The sequence below is a fragment of the Ambystoma mexicanum genome, chromosome 8 (assembly GCF_040938575.1).
Source record: "Ambystoma mexicanum isolate Mex_15411 chromosome 8, UKY_AmexF1_1, whole genome shotgun sequence".
NCBI classification, from domain to species: Eukaryota; Metazoa; Chordata; class Amphibia; order Caudata; family Ambystomatidae; genus Ambystoma; species Ambystoma mexicanum.
The window spans coordinates 1,267,615,292-1,267,637,450 of NC_090929.1; the positions used below are offsets into that span (position 1 = coordinate 1,267,615,292).

General features: G+C 48.0%; 1 protein-coding gene across 1 annotated transcript in view; it reads left to right on the top strand.

Annotated features, from left to right (window-relative positions):
- The window catches only part of CC2D2B (coiled-coil and C2 domain containing 2B), a 2,924,037-nt gene that overhangs the window by 1,666,433 nt on the left and 1,235,445 nt on the right, over positions 1-22,159 (top strand). The window lies entirely within an intron of this gene.

The following is a 22,159-nucleotide window of genomic DNA, read 5'->3' on the forward strand; positions in this document are numbered from 1 at the left end:
AAAGTGGAACTTGAAATCAGATCCAAAGCTGACAAAACAATACCTCAGATGAAAAAGATCTTCTTTGAGCTTTGTAAATTTTCAATTAAACCATTAATAAGGTTTTATAACGCCAAAGTAATCCCTGTGATATTGAATGGGTTGGAGGCCCAACCAAAGCTCTGGGACATAGACTGGCAATAGGTGGAGGGTCAAATTTGGAAGAGCTCGTTGGGCCTGCCCAGCTGTCTTCCCATTCAGGTCTTAAGGTTTGAGCTCGGCTTGAAATCATTGCAGCAACAGGTAACTTGGAGATTGCCATCTCTCTACAGGTTAATAATAACTCCACAAAAAGACGCTCTTTATGAAGATGTTAATCATCATTTCCAAAAGGACAGCTCTAAGATCCTCCATCAGCTGGCCATAAAAGCTAAAAGAAATCTAGAAGGAGCTGATTCAACGGTAACAACCCTGTTAGAGAATCCTCTGAAAGCAAAGAAAGAACTGGAAATAATGGACTGGATTAAAACAGGAATGGAAATTAGCAATATTTGGTGTAAGTTGACAATAAATTGATTTAGGAGGCAGTAGCATCACATGCATGGCAGTGTCCTTGGCCTTTGTTGGTTCTACTGGGTCTTCCCCTTTTATAATATGACCCCCTCCATGGCATATTAAGGCAGCATCCTAGTTATGTGATCACTCAACAACAGACAAGTGGATTCGCTTCACTTTATTAGACCGTAAAACAACCAGTGTTGGCGCAGGTCACAACCTTGCAACTTTTTGTTCATAAAGGAGAATGCAAGCTTGGTGCAATGCTAAGAGTTAACATTGCAAATCGAATGGGCAAAACCCCATCACACGAACAGAGACTTATTGCCCTAGATACAGGGAAGAAGATCCAGGGAGACCAAGACTTTGAGAAAACCAGATACTTGGCCATGTGAGAGTGCAAAAGGGAGGTACAAGGATTACAAGAGAACGAGTAAGGGGCCTACACTTAAACCTATCAGTCACACACGCACACGGAGGAAGCCGCACAGTGTACACTGAGGGCAGTCCGGCAGATTCCCATCACAACATCTCCCACAAGAAACCTCTCATCTTTCAGTTTTGGATACCCCCATTTGTTTTGTGGTTGGAGAAGATGTCACTCCAGCCCTAAAGTGGAATCTCTGGAGTTCTGCATAGCATCGCCAGGAGTGGCCTGAGTCACCCCAAACATCAGGAGTACCCTTGTTTTGTGGTGCGATGAACTCCATACCAGTTTGCAGTTCTCCTATTCTGTATCACTTCCATCTCAAGAGTATTCACAAAGGGTATGGAGGTGTTGACGGCCATATGCACAGGCAGAAAGTGTTTGTCTTTCGCTACCTAAATGACTGGCTCCTGCTGGGGCAGATTGGCAGAGGGGACCCTACAGGACTTGGGGAGGATGTGTACCATGCTCCACCAAATAAGCTTTACTACCAACCTAAAAATAATTCCTTTCTAACCCCTTCCACTCATTTAGGATTTATAGGAGCAGTTCTGGATACGGAGAGTGGCATGACGCACCCACTAGCAGAGAGAATGACAAGCATTAAGACCATAGCAGCCCTCTTCCAGCTGAATGGCGGACTCCCAGCCAGGGTTTTCTTGAGGATGATAGAACTCATGGCTTCCTGTGTCTTCATAATCCGGAAAGCAAGACTGTGAGTGTGGTTACTACAGAGGTCCTAGAAGTCAGTTATCCCAATTCAACAGGAGCATGACCGATGTTATCAGGGTCCCACCACAGGTCTCTCAAGACCTGCTTTGGTGGGCATCCGTGACCAGCCTCCTTCTGAGGGCCCATTTTCAGCAGCCATGGGCAACAGTCACTTTCTTCACGGATGCTTCCCTCATGGACCCGGCAACTCATCTGCAGGATGTTTTGTTGGGACAAACTCACAGGTTTGCCAGAGGGCCACTAGGAGTTTGTGGACTCTTGGAAGGCCCAACACCTTCCACAGGACAAACAGAGGACTCAGTCAACGGCAAGTTCAAACTGTGGTTTATTACAGACAAAACCAACAGGGATCAGCACAGGGACAGAAGAATTCCATGGACATCTCAACTTCTCCAGGCTCGCAGGCCAGTTTTGCACCCTAATGATGTCAGAGTGACGTTACAAACTGGGCACTTCTCCAGAAAACCTATCAGACCACTGGATTGGGTACTGAGTAATATACCACCTATAGCGGCCACTATACATGTTAGTCTACTGGCCCTTGCACATCAGGTGGCTGTGTGAGGGTCTTGCCATTGGTTCTTGCCCATTGCTACCCACCCCTAGGATACTGAACTGTGTTTGGCTAGAGCTGTCATCCCCAGGCCTGGGATCTGCAAAGGTTCTCAGCTCTTGATGTACCTTTTCAAGTTAATAAGAATGACTATGTGTATGCATTGTAACTTGTGTGTACCACCTTAGTCTATGAGAGTGCTCATTTGCTCGGTGCAACATTTGTCTCACATTGTAGTATCTTTGTTGCTGTCTTCTGTGTGGTAGCTCTCTTTCCCATCGCCGGTCGCTGTCCACTGTCTGCGTCAGCCGGGTCACGTGTTCAGAGACCATGATTTGGAACTGTGCAGCTCTGAATTATGAGGAATTAATTGTTTTTACTGCAGCTGGTGCTACTGTCGTTCCGGGAATGGAATGTCATCCCTATATTGTGGCCTTTGCAGCGGGTCCTGTCTCACACGGTTTGCTCTTTGTTCAGCCTGAGAGGCCTGTGGCCTGTTGTAATTTCCCTAAACCATTATAATGCGGTTTCTACGATGTTTGTGCTATACTACATTCTCCATAGGTTAGTCACACTTGGTTCTGTCAGGTCCCATAGGTGCTTCTGCAGTTCCATAACGTTATTCTCATGTAAGCATCTGCAAGCTCTGCTCAGGATCTCTTGCCTCTTGTGGTTTCTGCGTTGCTGCGTTTGACTAATGGCAAAATAATAAAAACTATGACAATATGTAGATGTGTCTGTCCTCTAACTATAGAACTGGAAGCTCATATTCTTCATGTATTCGGATGTGTGTTTATGTCCCGCAGTGCGGATGGCACGTCTGCTTCATGTCTCACGCTGCTAAATCATAGGGCCTCATTACTAGTCTGGCGGTAACCGCGGCGGTAAAACCAGGACTCGTATTACCATTCCGCCTCCGTGACTCCCGGAAATACCAGGGCATTACGACCCTGGTGTCCTGGGAATTCGGAGGCAGAATGGTGTAAATCCCCATTCCCATTGAGTCCAAAAGGACTCAATGGGAATGGGGAAGTGGAAACACCAGCACCATCTCGTGATGGTGCTGGTGTTTCCACGTCCGCCTGCAGGTGGGAGGTGTTCAACCAGCCAGGTCAGACCTTGCGAAAAGATCACCTCCCGCCTGCAGGACTCGGGATCGGGCGGTCCGGAATTAACAGTGGCGGCGGGTTTACCGCCACTGTTAATTCCGGACTGCCCGGCCTGTAATGAGGCCTATAGTGTCTCTAACGACGTCAGCAACAGGCCTTCTTGACGCTTTAATCAATACTGTCGATTGTGGTGTCTTTGGTTACAGCCTGAGGCTCCTCATCCACTCTGGGGTAATTTTGTACCACGCCTGGCCTCTAGGGCTGGCTGAGGGGTACCTCTCAACATACTTGTCAACCATCGGTCCATTGGGAACTCATCCAAAATAGAATGGGTGATTGCGATGTTTCCTGGTCTTCTTCCATGTCATGTATTTGATAGGAGGCTCAGCAGGGGTAGGCTCCCCCAACCCTCTTCAGTCCCCCGTCTGGTTGACCTGTCGACTACATCCTTATATAACCATCCTTTTGCTCTGGGCTGCCATATCTTCATTATTCATCCAAGGTGTCCATAATAGTTTGTGTGCTCATCGAAAGACCAGTGCATGTAACAGCACACTCCTTCAGGGTTGCACCAAACCCACTTTACTTCATAGTACTTTGGATCGTGTGGGTTGTCCAGCTTCATGGATTCAGTTGGAAATAGTTCACACTGTGCGATCTTCGATCTGAACTTGTCCCCTTCTGCAACAATCTCGTCTTTTGTTCCCCCTATGTTTACATCCATTACGATCTGCATTCGGATAGCCTCTTCTGCTGTTTTCTTGCAACTTGCCATGCAGATTTTGATCCAACACATGGATGCTGCTCCCAGAACGAGAGCTCCTGCTATCACCTTCTGTCCGTCTGATAGCCATGATGGCATCCATGACCATATGCATGCCATCCAGTTCTTGTCCTTCCCAGTTCCTCGTACTTAATCTTCTGTTTTGGCATGCATCAGTGCCAGTTGTGCCACTACATCTGATAGTTTTCTGTTATCTTTGCCATTGGCAGGTGTGAATGTGCAACAGGAACTCCCTATATTTGCACAAACTCCTCCTTCCATAGCCGTGAGGAGATCCAGAACATATCTCTCCTGGAGCGCCACCAATCTTATTGCTCTGAGGTCTTCCTTTATAGTGTTGAACCCATTCACAGTAGAGTTAATCGTTACCATCAGCTCCCAACGAGTGATCTGTAACTACTTGGCGTTCGTGTATGTCTGCACCCCTGGTATTATTGATGCAAAGCACATCTGTGTCCTGCTAAACATCATGTGCTCTGCTGGGATCTCGTCCAGTACCGTTTCTGATGTTCCCGAGATGTAATTCTCCCCTCTCTTCACTATGCTCAATCCTTTCAGTTTCTCCTTCTCTACCTGGGCTGTTGGTGCCACCCGACCAATCTCTTCCTTCTCTTATTGTTGTTAATTTTCAGGAATTCATCGAGCTTTACATCCTTCCTGGGTATGACCAACAAGGGCATGTTGATGTGTACCAGCGAGCAAACTCCTCCCCATACAGGTAGCAGTTTCTCATATGCTTTAAATCCACAAGCCCAGTAGTGAGCCATCAGTACTGCTGTTCCTGCCCTAATATCAGCAACTTTTTCAACTGTGTTGCACCCAACGTTATCACCAACCTCAACCTCACCATTGTTCTGATAGCACATAGCTGGTGTCTTCAGGGGGATTATCGGCATCGGTCCCTCATCATTTTCTACCCATGTTAGCAATTTTGCACTCACATCCCATTCCTTCAGGCACGTCGGTCTCTTCCTGCACCTTGTTCACTGATGACTGGGCTAGTGCCAATGCTTTGCTTCTCACCACTCCATCCTGCCATCCATCGTTAGTATTTACTTGTCCATACACTAATATTGTCATGGCCACTTGCCCAGGATCACAGGAGCACCATCAATTGGAGGGAGCAGGGGGCATCATGGTTCACTCACGTCCCTTTGGGACGTTTATACATGGGGAGTCTGGTTGGACACAGTCCTGGCGCCTTTGGCGCCAGACTCATGGAAGAACTTAAACAAGACATATTCATTGATTGATTGATTGATTGATTTATTTATAGAGCGCTTTACACCAAGGCGCTGATTATAGGCAGAAGTGCTTGGAATGGAACGGAACACTTTTATTATGGGCAGGAATACTCTCAAGAACTCCTCAGTTGTGTGTAATTAGTCCGGGTGTGGCCTCCATCTGCATCTGCACATGCAACTTCTATGAGTGGCCTGGTGTGGCAAGCAGGACTGAGCTAAGGAGGCGTGGCGTTAAGAGCTCAGCTATAAAAGCCATCCCAACCCCGAGGCACACACTTTGCGTCATTCTGCACCTCTGTGCAGCGTAACGCTCACCGTCGCCTGAAATTCACCTTACCTGGAAAAATCCTGCCATCTACATTCATACTTACCATCTGGAGAATCCTGCTCTCACCTGCACGCTTCTTTCTGGCACCGCAGCTCACCAGCAAACATCTCGTAGCGCAGACATCTTCTTCCTGGCACCGCGGCTCACCTGCAAACATCTCGGAGCGCAGACATCTTCTTCCTGGCACCGCGGCTCACCTGCAAACACCTCAGAGCGCAGACATCTTCTTCCTGGCACTGCGGCTCACCTGCAAACATCTCAGAATGCAGACAGCATCCTCTGGGCACCGCGGCACGACTCACTTCATCCGAACTCGCAGCACCTGCAAAAGGAAGGCAAAAGATAAGGGTAGACACTGTTACGGAGAATTCTCTGTTTAGGCTGAATTTCCTAACCTAGTGAGTTTTGCTGGATTTCTGGAGTTTGTTTTTTTTCTCCTGCCAAGAGTGAGACTTTTTTCTCCCACTCTTGGACATGGTTTATGGTGTTCCTTTGAATGTTAATGTGTTTCATGGGCTATGGGGTCTTTTACTCCATAGGGTCTCATATGTTTTTGTATGTGTGTTACACAGCACCCTCCGTGCAGTAACACCGGGGTGTCATAGTGACCCCCCACCATAGACTCCATACACTGGGACTGACTACTGTCTCCCAGGGCATGTAAAGTCACCATTGGCTTTTCTAGTCCCAAATTACTAACAGAACCAGTACAAACCATCATATTGTGGACATACTGGTAGGGGCAATTCGATTGCCCCTGGGTCTGGTATTCGAGGGGGCACTATCCCGTCCCCCCTCGTCGAGTTTTGGCTGGTGGCAGTGGATACTACTTTTTATATTCAACTGCGAATATATCTCTATGGGATTTTCCCATTGTTCGAGGCTAATACTTTTTAACATAGCCTCTAACATACCGCCAGTTTATTTATTTAATATTAATTCACCGGTTGGTATTTTCTTCCAGAACTCGGTTTTAAAATGGCGTTTGTGTTCACCTCTGTAACTCCAAACCAAAGGTCGAGCCCTTTGTTCCACTTTTTGGCGGGCTTCTCCACAGAAGCCTCCAAAAGTGGTGCCACTCTGTCTGGGTACCACAGGGGGTGTGGGAGGGGGTTTAGGCACCCTGGACTGAGTTACCTTGGTAACTCAAGTCACACTCTTGTGTGATTGGCCCAAGTGGTGAGCCGGCCGGCTCACCACTTAGCATGTTTGATTGACAGCTAGGCTGAGTGAATGGGGGTGTGCTGCATAAAAGCAGGGCTTTTGGGACTGGAACTTCAGAAGTCGCCACAGGACCTGAAAATCCGACGAGGGAGAAGCTGAGCCGGCCTGCTACGACAACACCACCGGTGGAGCCCTGCTGAACCGACTCACCACTTCCCAATGACAGAGGAGATCTCCCGGCTGGAGAGTCTTCTTCACCTGACTGGTGGGCACAACCAGTTTACCTTCCTTTTTCGCATCCCAGGACGTCTTGTGGTCGAATTGCCCGTGCCAAGCACCCCAGCAACTGGATAGCCACTTACCACTGGACCGCGAATAAAAGGACTGCTCCTTTTAATTGAGAACTCCGCGGCTGGTTTCTTCCCTGGCAGTGCAACGGACTCCTGCTTTCCTCCCCGACGAGATCCTCTCTTCGTCCGGACGAAGCACCGACTTGCACCCGCTGCCAGGAACAACTGCCCCCGCTGGAGCGTTCTCACCATTTTAAGGTACCGTGTCCGCCAGGCCTCCCTTTCTAAAGATTGCTACAAGGTAACAATAATCCCTTAACCTTCTGGACTGGGCTGGCCGCCTTGACCATCTAACTGGTCCCTTTCTTTTTGGTCCAACTCTTTCTGAACTTATTGCGAGACTTTTGGGCACTTTGAACCGTGTGACCTTGGACACATTTCGACCGGAGCCTCTTAAAGTGGGTCCGGCCTTGTTAACTTTGAATTTACAGTTTTACCCTGCCTTCTTCTCCTACTGTGTTCTTCCGAAAGTGTTGGGATCTGTTTCTATCTTTGCTCTGCCTTTCTCTCCCTTTTAAACCGATTGATTAGAGTGTCATCTTCGTTAAGCGCTCACCGCTGTCTGAAAATAAGTGTTGCTTTACTTAAGACTTGTCTAACTAATCGTTGAAGGGAGTGTGTATCTCTTAGTGACCGTGTTTTTGAACTGCTTGATATTAGTGCCAGTGTGTTTTACTAGATGTGTTTTTAAATAAATAATTATTTCTCTTTTACACCAAGCTCTGGTCAGTGTTTGCTTGTTCTACTGTGTTCTTTTGACCTATTGTGAATACTCTGTATACTGCCTAACTCTTCTTGAGAGAAGTCTGACTGCTCAGCCACAGCTACCAGGTAAATCTGGGTGGTACAGACTGATACCAATTGGGTTTACTGCCAACCACCTGTAGTCTTAAATCTTTTGCAGTGGTCCCAGAGGGAACTGCACAGGTTTCTGCCTAACAGACACTTAACAGACATTTCGTTAAGGACGTGCTGCCATTGGTCTGGCCAATACGGCGGCGTTTCGCCTGCAGTAGATCTTCCTCTTGCGCACGGCGCGCGTGTAGAACGAGGGGGAGACAGCCGCAGAGCAGCTCCACAGGAAGTTTGAAGTGGAGCAGTAAGTCCGGGCAGCCCAACAGCCACTTAGAGCCCACTTCGATGCGCACCATTAAACGGTGACGTGCTGCCATTAAACCTCACGCCATCCCTAAAACCATCCCTCACCTGCTGTCGGACATTGCGATCACATCCATCTTCGGCTTAGCATCGTTCCGCGCCTCCACAGCCATAGTTAGGCCGCATTTCCATCTATTTGGGAGAAAACAGAGAGTAACGTTATTCAGAGAAAAACAACAACATTGAGAGCAATAACATCAAGACATTGAGAGAAAGCAGAAAGAACAGAAAAGACAAGAGACATTGAGAGAAAGCAGAAAGAGGGGAAAAGACAAGAGACATTGAGAGAAAGCAGAAAGAGGAGCTTAGTCGCAGCTGGACCGGACTATTACTCAGGAATCAGTGAAGGAACTCGATTCCATCAACAAGCGCCCCTGCCAGAAGTAGCAGGACGGAGAGCTCAACATTCATACTTACCAGGTGAGCCTTATGGGCTGAACGTGCCCACTGAAATCGCACCTTGGGTCGAAGAGCTTGGGAGATACCACAGTCACCTATCAGCTCATTCACATTTTCCCATATCCACACAGGAGCAGTGCCACCGATTATCACCGCCCACAGCTGATCCGCAGGGGACGAAACCAGAAGAGGGTGATCTAACTCCAGGGAGGGCTGCAACTGTGCCCCAATGCCTCCGCAGAGACCAGGTGAGCGTAACAGAACGCGAAGCCTCAACAACTCTCTGCCTGGGCGTTATGGAAACTTCTGAGACAGATCTGTTGGCCCAACTACTAGGGGAATTTGTTAAGCCAGACTCAGGAGAACATGCCGAAACACCCTATAGAACCCTTATGGCAAGAATTATTGAATTTATGGGTTGGTCTGCGCCTTCCCCTGTTTTTCAACAGACATATTAGACAAAGGTCCACAGGAGGACCCTGTGGTCCCCTTCCATGCAGCCTTACAAAGGAAAATTACATCTAATTGGGAAACTCCTGAAGTTATTCCTGCGGTCAATAAAAGATTGTCAGCCAAGTATAGGGTAGCGGCTGCTGACCCTAAATACTTATCAAAACACCCGACTCCAGAGAGCCTGGTGGTTCAAGCGGCAACTTCATCTAGCAGTAGGACCGCTTACCCTACTGTCCCACAGGATAGAGATGACAAGAGGTACGATTCTATGGCGAAGAAAGTCTTCTCTGCTTGTAGTATGGCGTTGAAGTCCATCAACGTCACCTGTACGCTCGCCAGGTTCAGTCACACACTGTGGGAGTGTGCTTCATCAGCGGCTGACTGCATACCCGAAGGAGATGAAAAGGAAGCCTTCCTTAACATTATTAAAGATGGCAAAGATGCCATGTGCGAATCACTTCAAACTGGCATCGATTCCGCTGACAGTATCAGCAGGGCCATGGCGGCAAGTACAACAATCCGCAGGCATGCCTGGTTGCGAAAGTCTGGCTTTGCTCCAGATGTACAGGCCAGACTTTTGAATATGCCCTTTGACGGCTCTTCACTATTCGGAGAAAAGGCTGATGACAGTCTGGAAAGTTGCAGACTTCTAAAGCAGCAGCAAAATCTTTAGGAGCTGCTATCCGCCAAACTCCTTTTCGCCCCTCAGGAACCTCTGAGAAAGGAAAGTCCTTTTGCTATTATTCCGCATTCGGGAAAGGCAGAGGACAGCCGGCTCAAAGAGGCCAAAGGAGATCCACCCGAGGTGGACGGGTCAACGGTACTAGGGCTGCAGCAGGTGCCTCTTTACCCTCGGCATCTGCATCAGCCGCCCCCAAACCACTCTGAGGCCTTTCCACACAATACACCTGTAGGGGGCAGGTTAACTCACCATCTGACGGAATGGCAGGCTATAACATCAGATGCTTGGGCATTGGAGACAGTTGCCCAGGGTTACTGCCTACCCTTTCTACACATCCCTCAGAGTCATCCACCGGGGAACAGCTCTCTAAAAGTCCCAGATCTGCTCCTCTTGCAGGAAATTATAGACCTGCTAGAGAAAGGTGCCATAGAACCGGTACCTGTAGCGGACAGGAACAAGGGCTTGTACTCCCCCTACTTTCTCATACCAAAGAAGGACGGAGGACTGAGACCCATCCTGGACTTACGAGAATTGAACAAGTTCCTCAGGAAGGACAAGTTCAAGATGGTAACTCTCTCTCAGATCCTTCAGGCCCTCCAGCTCCAGGACTGGCTGGTATCTCTGGGCCTTCAGGATGCTTATTTCCATGTGCCAATCCATCTCAAACACAGGAAATACCTGAGGTTCGCAATTGGCGACTCTCATTATCAATTTCGAGTTCTGCTATTTGGGCGGACCTTCGCCCCGAGGGTCTTCACCAAGCTGATGTCGGTAGTGGCGGCCGAGTCTAAGGAGGGAAGGGATCCACGTCTACCCCTACTTGGACGATTGGCTGATCAGGGCTGTATCTTGGAAACAGGCCCAGGCCCAGCTAGATTATGTCTGCCACTTCCTTCACAAACTGGGCTTCTCCCTCAATTTAAAGAAGTCACAGATGATACCATCACAGTTCATTGGAGCGGTCCTGGACACTTCCCTGGGAAAAGCCTCGCCACCAGAGGTGAGGGCTCAAGATATTCTACAGATGGTCACCAAGTTTCAAAACGCCCAACATCTCCCAGCCTTCGACTTCTTCAGGTTGCTAGGCTTCATGGCATCCTGCATCTTCCTTGTGCCAGAGGCTCGCCTGAGAATAAGATCTCTTCAGTGGGCACTGAGAAGTCAGTGGTCGCAATTCTCAGGGAGAATGACAGATCTCCTCCGGATTCCGGACAAGGTAGCCTGCGACCTTCAATGGTGGGCCTATCCAGAGAACATCTTGAAAGGAGAACTGTTTTGGCAACCATGGCCGGAGATAACAGTAGTCACAGACGCCTCACTCATGGGGTGCGGAGCCCATGCCAACGACTTGACCATCAGCGGTCGTTGGTCTCCATCGGAGTCCAGACTACACATCAACCTATTGGAGCTGAGAGCGATCAGACTAGCGCTGAAAGCTTTCCCGCCATCAGTACAGGGGAGAAATGTCCTGATAATGACGGACAACACGGTGGCCATGCACTACCTCAACAAAAGAGGAGGCGTAGGATCGCTGCCACTGTGCAGAGAGGCGATGCAGCTCTGGTTTTGGGCAATCCAAGAAGGAATCTCTCTATCGGCAGTCCACCTAGCCGGAGAGAAGAACTTGACAGCGGACGCTCTGAGCAGGCAGAGCACAGTCTCCCACGAGTGGGAGCTAGCTCAGGAAGTCCTTCAAGAGATCTTCGCCCTTTGGGGAACCCCGTCAGGTGGATCTGTTCGCCACAAGCACCAACAGGAAGTGCGATCTGTTCTGTTCAAGGGAATTTACCCCGAGAGGAGCTCTAGGAGACGCGTTCGTAGTGGACTGGGAGTTTCCACTCCTTTACGCGTTCCCACCAGTCCCTGTTATTCCTCAAATGATCAGGAGGTTGAGAAGATTCCGGAAAACCATGATCCTAATTGCCCCGGATTGGGCCAGGAGAACGTGGTACCCGGACCTTCTAGATATGTCCATCGGTCCTCCAATCCGTCTTCTACTCAAAGAGAATCTTCTCTCGCAGAAGGGAGGTCAGGTTCTCCATCCAGACACCAAAACCCTCAACCTTCATGCTTGGCTTCTGAAAGGGTGAGGTACAAGGATTGGGATCTCCCTGATAACGTCATGGAGGTGTTGCTTTCGGCCAGAAGGCCAGCAACAAAGTCTTTATACCGCTGCCGTTGGAACAAATTTGCAGCTGGTGTAGGGAAGAGAATATCGACCTTTTTTCATGTGGTACACCAATGGTGTTATCGTTTCTAGTCTACTTGGCAAACTCAGGCCTTCAAGTTGGCACTGTAGAAGGCTATCTCGCAGCGCTTTCTATCTTCAAGCGCACTGCGGAGGAACCATTGTATTTCAAACTTCCTCTAGTGATACAATTTCTCAAGGGATTAACTAATGTTTATCCTCCAAAACCATTCCAGGTTCCCTTATGGGACTTAAATTTCGTCTTAAACTTCCTAATGGGCACTCCATTCGAACCACTTCACTCTTGTTCCCTGAGATTTCTCACGCTTAAAACTGTCCTATTGGTAGCAATAACATCTGCTAGGAGGGTGAGCGAGCTACAAGCTCTCTCCTGTAAACCCCCACATACAATTTTCCACAAGGACAAAGTTGTCCCACAGGTGAAGCCTAATTTCCTCCCAAAGGTGGTTTCCGAATTTCATATTACTCAGAAAATTACCTTACCTTTGTTCTACCCTCCTCCCCATCCGGGGAAAGAGAAGGAAAGGCTACATAGGCTGGACCCAAGGCGAGCTCTCAGTTTTTACATCAGCAGAATGGCTAGGATCAGGCAAGCAGACCAACTGTTTGTAGGATACTCAGGTCACAAGTTGGGACTACCCAGAACAAAACAAACCATCTCCAGGTGGATTATTTTGGCCATTCTAGAATGTTACAAACTGGCAGGGAAAGAGCCACCCCAAAATCTCAGGGCTCATTCAACCAGGGGTATCGCAGCCTCTTCGGCTCTCCAAAGAGGGGTACCAGTCCGAGACATATGTGCGGCTGCCACATGGTCGTCCGCACATACATTCACAAAATTTTACAATCTGGATTCCTCCACAAGTCAAGAGACCAGATTTGGCAAGGCCGTATTACATTCGGTCCATCCCTAAAGGGATACATAACATTCTTACTCTCACCGCCAATTACATGCCACTGCTATGGGAGTCTATCAAAGATAAGGTATATGTCGGAGGACACAATCCCTTCGAAGAACAAGTTACTTCTTACCTTGTAACGTTCTTTCGACGGGATGTTCCTCCGACGTATTCCTTATCGCCCCTCCCATCCATCCCTGCAGTGATACTTCCCTTGCGGTTGCAGCTTACGCTCCTTCAAGGTCAATAACCAATTCAGGCATGACTTTTCTTATGCTACAAAACGGAACTGAGCAACGGACGCAGCGCGTGGCTATTTATGGGCATGGTGACCTCGGCGCCGATATGGTGGCCGTCGAGGGACATCGACTCGGCAGACGTCGACGCGCAGCGCCCTCTACAGAAAAAATTTCCAAGGCCAGCAAGCTGGAAACGTATTATCAAAGATAAGGAATTCGTCGGAGGAACATCCCGTCAAAAGAACGTTACAAGGTAAGAAGTAACTTGTTCTTCTGCATCATGTATTCAGGTCCGGGTGCCTTCCGAGATGCCCGGACATCCAGTTAAGTGGTATTTCCTGCCTTGTTTGTTGCCAGTGCTTTAGTTGCCTAAAATCCCACTTTGTTTTCGGAAGCACGCATTATGTGCCTTTGGAGGATCAGTTGTCTATGCTGAGTCTTTCTGCATAAGGATTGTCTTGGTTTACACCCGCAAGACATTTTGTTGGTGAAATTAACAGAACGGTGTGTCTAGGGAGGGGTGGGAAAGGCTGGAGGTTTTGAGACAATCATAGAAGAGTGCTAATAGTACTGCCACACAATGGTTCACCTCCACCATGGTTACGCGCATGTTATGTACTGTGCTATGTGTATTGTCTGTGGCTTCTGCTTTCCCTTTAGGGCCATGTGTCATTGTCACATTTATTGCGGGGAACTCCCTGTGTTTGTGCCATCATGCTTATGCAAGCTTAGGGTATGTGTATGAGTTTCATGTGTTTTCAAGTCAAGGTCACTAATCTTCATGTTTCATGTGCTTCTGTGAGTCTCTCATTAAGTTCCAAACATTATGGTGTAGAGTAGGCTTGAGGAATTATTAAGTCAGGAGTATGTTTTCGGCAGGCAGGTTCCAGGAGTAGTTTTGAGTTACTTTTCCTATGTATGCTTGTTTGTTTCCCTTACCTCACCTTTGTTATTCCATCCCCTTTCCCTAACTCCGTCTTCCCCCCATTGGCTGCCACGTGGTTCCCTGTATTATTTATATTCAGGCGCCCGTGCCAACCACGGTGGGAGGGTCGATCTATTCGGCTTCTGTGGTACGGGAGAGGGGATTGATTTCCCCCTCCGTATGCATTATTGACACTTACAGTATTTAAAGACCGCCAAAGCGCAATCCTCATGCCAACTTCGTTGGACCCTCTTTTTCGCAGAATACAACTTTATTATTACCTATAGACCTGGAGTGCCGAATGGAAAAGCAGACACATTATCACACATGAGTGAGGAAAAAGAAGCCTTTACAGCATCCAATCCTGTGGCCATCATTCCTGAAGAACGAATTCAAACCATGATTGCTGCTACCACGTGTTTAGATGACTTAAAAACCAGTTTACAGCCCCAGATGAATCAGGTAAAACAACAGGAATGGCTTTTAAAGGGAGACCGGTACACCATCGAAAAAACAACCTACCATATTTCCATGGACGGTTATATATCCAGGACAAGAAACTGCAAGCTCAAATAATCACAAACTACCATGATTCATTAGTACAAGGACATCCTGGAATAGCCAAGACACAAGCTAAGGTAAAACAAAACTATTGGTGGCCCACTTGGAGGAAAGGCATTGCCCGATTTGTTACAACCTGTGGCATCTGTGCACAGCACAAATCTCAGAAGAAAAACCCTGCTGGGTTACTACGTCCTTTAATGGTTTCACCAGCACCTTGGCATACACTATCAATTGACTTTATCACGGATCTTCCTCCATGCAATGGTTACAACACCATCTTAGTCATTGTGGATTTATTCTCTAAAATGGCCCATTTTATCCCTCTGAAAGGACATCCAACTGCATCGACTCTCGCCACTGTGTTCTTGGAACAAATTGTCCGGCTACATGGATTTTCATTAATCTTGATATCGGATCGTAGAACTCAATGTGTTTCCACCTTTTGGAGAAGGTGTTGTGCAATTGCTAAAATTGACCTCCGGTTGTCCACTAGCCACCACCCTCAAACCAATGGACAAACCGAACGAACCATTCAGACGCTAGAACAGTATTTAAGATGTATGCTTCAACACTCCGAAGACTCCTGAAAAAACATACTTTGGGGAGCTGAGTATGCATATAATAATTTGGTTCATACAAGCACTGGACAAACTCCATTCTATACTCTACATGGAAGACACCCACGGACATCCGTGTTTGATCCACCCAATGCTTCGGAAATGCCAGCAATAAAAACCTTGCATAAATCCATCATTCAAGTTCTTGAGGAAGCGTCAGAGCACTTGAACAAGGCCAAAGAAAGACAAAAACTGTTTGCTGACTGGCACCGAAAAGAAGCTCCCGATTACCAGATTGGGGATAAGGTTTGGTTAACGTGTAAACACATACCTTTGAAAGGGCCACGGGCCTTCCGCCCCAGATATCTGGCCCCCTATACCATCAAGGCAATAATCAACCCTGCCGCCATGAAGTTGGAGTTACCATTGCACATGAAAATTCACCTGCTATTTCATGTCTCTCTCCTCAAGCCCATGAAACCAAATACACGGATTGATTCTCCACCAGAGCCCAAATTACTAAATGGGGAACCCGAATACGAAGTTAAATCTATCTTGTATTCCAAGGTGGTTCGGTCTAAACTGTACTACCTAATAGACTGGAAAGGATACGGACCTCAAGACCGAACCTCGGAACCCAGCGAATATGTTCATGCCCCTCGATTGGTTAGACAATTCCATCGTAATAACCCCACCAAACCAGGGCCAGGAGGAGGATCAGTCTTGAGAGGGGCCTTGATGGTGAGTGCTGTTATGGCCACTTGCCCAGGATCACAGGAGCGGCACCATCAATTGGAGGGAGCAGGGGGCATCATGGTTCACGCACGTCCCTTTGGGACGTTTATATATGGTGAGCCTGGTTGGATGCAGTCCTGGCGCCTTTGGTGCCAGGCTCATGGAAGAACTTAGACAAGACATTTTCATTATAGGCAGAAGTGCTTGGAATGGAATGGAACTGTTTTATTATGGGCAGGAATACTCTCAAAAACTCGTCACTTGTGTGTAATTAGTCCGGGTGTGGCCTCCATCTGCATCTGCATGTGCAACTTCTACGAGTAGCAGGGTGTGGCAAGCAGTACTGAGCTAAGGAGGTGTGGCTTTAAGAGCTCAGCTATAAAAGCCAGCCCAACCCCAAGGCACACGCTTTGCGTAATTCTGCACCTCTGTGCAACGTAGCGCTCACCGTCGCCTGGGATTCAACATACCTGGCGGGATCCTGCTACCTACATTCATACTTACCATCCGGAGGATCCTGCTCACCCCTGTATGCTTCTTTCTGGCACTGCAGCTCACCTGCAAACATCTCGGAGCGCAGACATCTTCTTCCTGGCACCGCGGCTCACCTGCAAACATCTCGGAGCGCAGACATCTTCTTCCTGCCACTGCGCCTCACCTGCTAACATCTCGGAATGCAGACAGCATCATCTGGGCACCGCGGCACGACGCACTTCATCCGAACTCGCAGCACCTGCAAAAGGAAAGCAAAAGACAAGGTTAAACACTTAACGGACATTTCGTTAAGGGCGCACTGCCATTAAACTTTGCGCCATCCCTAAAACCATCACTCACCTGCTGCCGGACATTGCGGTCGCATCCATCTTCCCCTCAGCCGCGTTCCGCGCCTCCCCAGCCGTAGTTAGGCCACATTTCCATCTATCTGGGAGAAAACAGAGAGGAACGTTATTCAGTGAAAAACAACAACATTGAGAGCAATAACATCAATACATTGAGAGAAAGCAGAAAGAAGGGAAAAGACAAGAGACATTGAGAGAAAGCAGAAAGAAAGGAAAAGACAAGAGACATTGAGACAAAGCAGAAAGGAAAGAGGAGCTTAGTCGCAGCTAGACTGGACTATTTCTCTGAATCAGTGAAGGAACTCGATTCCATTAACAAGCACCCCTGCCAGAAGTAGCAGGACGGAGAGCTCATCATTCACACTTACCAGGTGAGCCTTATGGGCCGGTATGTGCCCACTGAAATCGCACCTTACGTCGAAGGGTTTGGGGGATACCACAGTCACCTATCAGCGCATTCACGTTTTCCCATATCCACGCAGGAGCAGTGCCACCGATTGTCGCCGCCCACAGCTGATCCGCAGGGGACGAAAACCAGAAGAGGGTGATCTAACTCCAGGGAGGGCTGCAACTGTGCCCCAACGCCTCCGCAGAGACCAGGTGAGCGTAACAAATTTCTGCTGCCTTTCGCAGCAGCCAGGCTCTCCTCCTATCTCCTTCACTCTTGTGCAGGGAGATAGCAGTTCCTTCCATGTGATCGTCTTCGTTTCTCCCTTCTCAGGTCCGTCAGTTATGTACCGTATGGCCTCATCTACTTGCCAATAATTGTTCATCATGTCCAATGTCCTTATCTAATTATCTTCGTATGGCAACGTTCCTTTGGACATCCATCTCAATGTTGCTGTCTTCCCTTGGAATCTTCCTCATGTTTGCACCATTGAGTGATACATCGGGCACTGTGCCCTTGCTGCTGGTATTACAGTTGCTATGAATTTTCTAGAGGCAGTCATTGCGTAGGGGATTAAAGAGAAAACATAACAGCTCTGCCCGGTGGTTTCCTTACCTACTTTTGTCATGTGTTTGTACCACATGTTGTTAGACACTCGAGCAGTGTCAGTGAGATACATGTCTACTCCCTTTATGTCTGTGTGAACACTGCTCTTACATCTCCTTACCTTATCAGCAGTGTTCTCTTGTCCACCTGACATGGTCGTCCCACCTGCTTGGGTTGGGGGAATGTTCGTGAGGGTATAGCTGTAGCAGTAACAACAACATATAATTGCCAGAATATGAATCCCATCAAGCCACTAGGAATCAATAGATACGACATAACGATAATGTTCTTTATTGTTCCTTTAATTTCCACTAACGCTGCTTGATCCTTGCAGCTTGGTGATACAGTTTCCCTCTTGAAAAAAGCAGAAAAAGGCATTACTGTGTTAGTATTGTCAGTGCCCTTAAGCCCCACTTATGGCAAAGGTGAATACCTCCTCCCAGACTTTTCTTACTGAGGGGTCTCTCAATATGGCCTGCACTGGGGGCTTGATGTGCTCAAGGTGTGGGTATGTTTGGGCCAAATACTCTACAAAGACAAGATAATATACTCCAGGGGATCGTGCTCTGAATCTGTTGGGTCTACTCACAGCGTGGACAAATTGGTTAGAACATCTCGGAGCGCAGACATCTTCTTCCTGGCACCGCGGCTCACCTGCAAACATTTATGCTGGATGCCTAGCAGTGTTGTGATGTGCCGACATCAGTTAGTTGGCGAAGTCAGGGCCGTTGTCAGACCGCGGGACCTCACACACGCCCCACCTTGGGAAAACCTCCTGGACCAGAAACGTGGCCGCTCTAAGGGCATCAGCATGTGAACAGGGGCCTGCCTCGATCCACCTAGAGAATGGGCAGCCAACCACTATAATGTAGCGGTATCCTTGGCAGACTTGGATCATATCCACCTGATCCACATGGAGATGCAGAAATGGGCCTACAGGCTTTGGTATGGCTCCTCTCAGATCTCTCAAAGAATGCCCTGCTGTAAACTGCTGTCAGGTCAAGCAGTTACTTACAAACACAGCTACTTGTTCATTTAAATTTGGACAGAACCACGTTTCTCCAATGCGTGTAGCAACAACTTCCTTCCCTGTGTGTGTTGGAAAGTGCAATTGTGCCAATGCTTTCTTCAATAATTCTAGTGGCATGACCACTTTCCCTGTGTTGTTCTGTCGTCATAAGGCATCTGTCGGAGACATTGGGCACCCTTTCTTCACCCATAGCTGTTTCTCCTCTTTGGGCGCAGCTCCCTGCAGCTCCATAATCTGTGTCTCTGGTAATACATTGTAACCTTCCTCCATTACCATGTTCCTCACCCCTTCCTGAGCCTTTTGTATCTCTCTCAGTTCCCACAATTGCCCAAAGTACGCTGTGCCTTTTGCCTCAAAGGCTTCTGCTTCATTTCCTCTTGAGATAGGGTCTTCCCCTTTTGTGCGGGCCTGGTACTTCACTAGTGCTACCTTTTTTGGATAAGCAATCACCTTGATCAATCTGTCCAATAATAGTGCATGCTTTGCTGGGGTCCCGTCTGCTCTCCTGAACCCTCTCCTGAGATATCGTGCCAGTCCTGAGTGTACCGTTGATGACGTCAGAATCAATTGACACCTCCTTCTTTACGCTGCTATCCAGCGCCAATATGAGAGCCACTATTTCTGCTGCTTGTGCTCAATAATGGGATGGTAGTCACACACTTGCAACCACCTCACTTGTCCAATCCTCCTTCAGCCTTACCACTGCAGTCCCAGTACGTCTGGCCCCATCAGTTTGATCAATTGTCGACGAACCATCAATGTAAAGCATGTCTCCCCACTCAAGTGCATCCTCCTCTACCTTGCGTGTCTCACTGAACATCTCTATGTCCTTTGTGCAGTTGTGTGCATAGTCTCCTGCCTGTAGAACATCTGCCAAAAAGGTTGCTGGGTTGTCAGTCTTGTATCTTACTATCTTCAATCCTACAGTCACTAGTATGACCTTGTACCCTGATGCTCTCTGTGTGGTCAGTGTGCTCGTTGGCTTATGCAGTATCGCAAAGAGGGCGTGCTCCAGGTATAGAGCGGTGGTGCACCCCATTGTTACTGCTGATGACTTCTCTACTGCGAAGGCCGCAGCTGCCGCAGCTTGTTTGTACGGATCAAGTTGTCCACTGTAATAAGCAATTGGCTTATGGCCCATGCTTGTCTTCTGTGTCAATACTACCTTTATCACTACACTGTCCGTGTGCGCGAATAAGATAAATTCCTTTTTGTAGTCTGGGGTACCTAACACTAGGGCAGTGCTTATGGCTTGCTTCAGTTCCTCAAAGGCCTTAGTCATCTCTGTGGTCCATGTCAATGTCTTTGTTCCCCTCTGTGCCTCTTTCAGGGTGTACAGTAGTGCCCTTGTGGATGTGCTGTAGTCAAAGACCCAGGCTCTGCAATATTTGCATAACCTCAAGAACTGTTGCATCTCCCTCACTGTGGTTGGCGGAGGTGTTTTATGTATTGTCTCTGCTCTTTCTGGGGCGATCTTTCGGCCATCCTTGGATATCATCTGTCCAATGTATAGCACCTCTTTCTGACAGTACTGTAACTTAGCCTTGTCCACCTTGTACCCTTTGTCAGCTTACACCGTCAGCATGTGCACCAAGTCCCTCCTACACTGGTCTTCTATCAAACTGCAAATCAAAATGTCATCTACATACTGCAAGACGGTGCTTTCTGACTGTATGGTTGTTCAGGTCAATCTGTTTCACTCTGTTAGAGATAGATGGTGACTCACAGTACCCTTGTAGTAAACGAGTATGTTTCCACTTCTGGTTTCTGCACATAAAGCTGGTTAAGTCTTGTGAGTCTAGGTGTAGCGATACTGAGAATAATGCATTCTTCAAACCAATGACCGTGAAACAGGCAGCTTCTGCCGGAATGCTGCATAAAATTGTCATTGGGTTTGCAGCTAGAGGATACTCTGCTTATACAATATGGTTAAGAGGTCTTAAATTCTGAATAAAATGCCATGACCCCCATTTGCATTGCACACAGGGTAAACTGTTGAGTTCAATGGGGATTCTGATGCTACCAGAATGCCTCTCTCAATAAGAGCTGTGATTGTCTCATAAATACCCTCATCTGCTTCCTTGGTTAGGGGGTACGTCACCCCTCCTATGCTCTTTATGCAACCCACATCATAGGGACTTGCGGCCCACAAACTGCTGGGTACCATGGCCATGTACTCCCAGAATGAGTGCGGCACCTTCAGTGCCATCTCCCTTCTCTGTGGCACTTCTCCGTAGTGTATCTATAACCAGTAGGTTACACACACTTTGAACACCATCTCCAGTTCCTGTCTCTCTTCCTGGAATAGTTTATCATCTGTCACTGTAGTCAGCCTGCACCCCTCTGCAACTGTAATTATCGCTCTTCATGCCCTCTTTGTGTCATCTATCCCATGGACTGCAATCCAATCCTCTCTTGACGCCACTGCCTCTATTTCTATGGACACTATTGTTCCTTCTGGCTCTTCCAATGGTGTATCTGGCCTGAACAGGTATTCATTTGGGACCCGCCACGCTTTCCCTGCAATGCCTGGGAGCCAAGCAATAGCAATATCCATCCCATATTGGAACATCTCTGGGTCCACTGGCACCCCCTCTGTACCGTGAGTCCACAATATGCTTGGACAATCTGCCTTATATTTAACATGTGTATGCCTGGTGTTGAGCACACTATGGTCTTATCTGTGAATGAGATGGTCATGTTAACTCTGTTCATGATGTCTCATTCCAGTATGTTTACAGGTGTCTGTCGAGAGTAGAGTAAAGGTAGTGATAGATCTTGATCTCCTATAGATAGTGAGATAATATCAGTAAAAGGAACCACTTCCCGAGCCCTTGAGAATCCTTGAGTGTTCATGGCATCGCCTGACAATGTAAATATTCCTTCCCTAATGCATGACCTAGTTGCCCCGGTGTCAACAAGAAAGGAAAATGTTTTGTCACCTATCGCCCGCCCTATGCAAGGTTCCTCCGCAGGGTTGGGTGTGATCGACAGGATGGGACACATCAAGTTCGTCTGTGGGCTGGCCTATTGAGGGTACATGGACGACCCATTTCCTATAAAGGGGTTGTTCACTACCATGGTAACACCCCCAGTAGTCGGACGGGTATTGTTGCTATTGTGTCCACGTGTGCTGGTGCATCGCCATTCTGTATCTTTGTGAGTTGTTGTGTGCTTACTCTAATCTGTGGTGCTTGTAGATACTGTGGTATTGGCGCTGGCATCTGTGATACCTGCATCTGTGCTGGTGG